The 1867-nt window shown below is 39.1% G+C and overlaps 1 long non-coding RNA gene across 1 annotated transcript; it reads right to left on the bottom strand.

The window, feature by feature from the left end:
* Positions 1–297: 297 nt before the first annotated feature.
* On the bottom strand, positions 298–1789 carry LOC119025868. The gene is made up of 2 exons (XR_005076942.1): positions 1303–1789; positions 298–647 (listed from the first exon to the last, which is right to left on the bottom strand). It is a non-coding gene; the product is annotated as an uncharacterized LOC119025868 (long non-coding RNA).
* Positions 1790–1867: the final 78 nt, after the last annotated feature.

Below are 1867 nucleotides of genomic sequence, written 5' to 3'. Positions count from 1 at the left end.
CTCCACCACCTTTGCCCATGGATTCTCTCCTCACCTTTGCACCCTTTCAGCACCACCACGGTGGACAGCTCCCACTAAGAGCTTCTTAAGAAACTTCTTTGGCTTGATCTTAAGGTTCTCCTAAGAAGGCAGTTAAGAACGTGTCTGGGAAACACCCATAGCTTATGTAACATGTATTACCCTTTAATAAGAGAATAGGATTTAGATTGAATAGGCTAGATGGATCAGAAGCTCTAAGGTCGACTACGGAGCCCAGGATCGACCAACTGACTGCTCAGGAACGACACAAACACAGTGTTCTCTTTAAGAAACAAAAGATGCTTCCCTTTTTATTGCAGATGGGAAGAAACACATTAATAACACATTTATGACAACTCCTACCCGGGTAAGCATGAAAAATAAAAAAATAAAATAAAATACTGCAGCTGCTTTAATTTCTAGTGTTCAGTTCAGTTAGCACCGCATAGGTGAAATATCAGTTCCACCTCACTGGGGTATGGGTGGTGTGTGTATTGGTGCAAAAAAAGGATCCAGGTTCCACGACGTCGGTATCTAAGCGTCTACCGGGGTCTAGCTCGCCATCAACTTCAATTGGCTCCAACCTCCAGGTCCGTATCTCAATGGAATCCAACGAAAAAAAACCTGACCTACGATAAGTAGGATCAGAGCATTCATTGTCAATCTCTAAACTCTCAATGATTTATACGAGATAAATCATGTTAAATCTGCATAAACCATTTCAATGGAAAATAATTATTCTCTTCACTGAATTACTGTTTTTTACTGAAATACTGTTGCAATATAACCTCACAATTTACAGTAACAAAATAAACAACATTCAAATAATCATATTATGATACTCAAGTTATTGAAATAACCTCTCAAAACAATATGAAAACATTTTGTGCTTTTTACAGGATAATATTCACACAACCATCATTAACCATTAAGAAAATAAAACATATAATTGTGCACAGTTGTTAACTTGTGGCTAAATGTGCTTTAACTTCAGAAATAAAGTGCTAAACACACCCAGAATATAGCTCCATGTGCATGGAAAGAGAGTAAACAAGAGAAAATAACGTTACATATGCACCTTTAAAATGTCGGACAAATGCTACAGCATTAGTGTATCTGGTGTGTCTGCCTTGAGGCTAATTAGCACAGGGAGCTAGCACTCCGACATTAGCTCGTCTGCTAACGTTAGCTCGTTATCGCTATTAGCATTAGCTCGTTATCGCTAACGATTAGCTCGTCCCGCTATTAGCATTAGCGATTTAGCATTTCGAGTCGGTTGCTCACCGATGCTTTCTCCTCCCGAGCGGCTCCTCCAGCTGCACTCACGCAGGTCCTTGTCGTCCGGGGGATCTTCTCCAGCAGTTTTCTCCGTGTTTTTCAGTGTTTTATCATCCAAAGTGTGTTTTTCCTGCGACTCGAGCTCAATGTGGCTTCCTCTCTTCCTTCTAGCAGCTTCAAGAGGAAGTGAACCTGCTCCGATCGGGTCAGCGGGTGGGAGCTTCTCCTCCGATTGGATGAGAAGTCCGTCTTCCGATCAGCTCTTTCAACTAAAACTCCACATAACTTTTTTTTATCACGGTTCTGTTCTTCTTTTTAAGTGAACATCGGTATTTTAATTATTAACAAAACATTCTATTTAATGAATTGATTTTTCCACTATGAATTTCACTGTTTTTAATTCAAACATCCTGGTTTTATACATATAATGAACTAATTTACTGATTTTAACTCATTTGTCTCGGTTTTTTAATACACAATGAAATATTTTTAATATACATTTTTAACCTGGGTTACACTTAGCGCTCCTTCTTAGCCAAACCCTTCTTAAGAACCTTCTTAAGTCCTTAAG

This window comes from Acanthopagrus latus, chromosome 9, assembly GCF_904848185.1.
Source record: "Acanthopagrus latus isolate v.2019 chromosome 9, fAcaLat1.1, whole genome shotgun sequence".
NCBI classification, from domain to species: domain Eukaryota; kingdom Metazoa; phylum Chordata; class Actinopteri; order Spariformes; family Sparidae; genus Acanthopagrus; species Acanthopagrus latus.
Note: the sequence above shows the minus strand (reverse complement) of the source record. Positions and strands in the feature narration are given on the sequence as shown.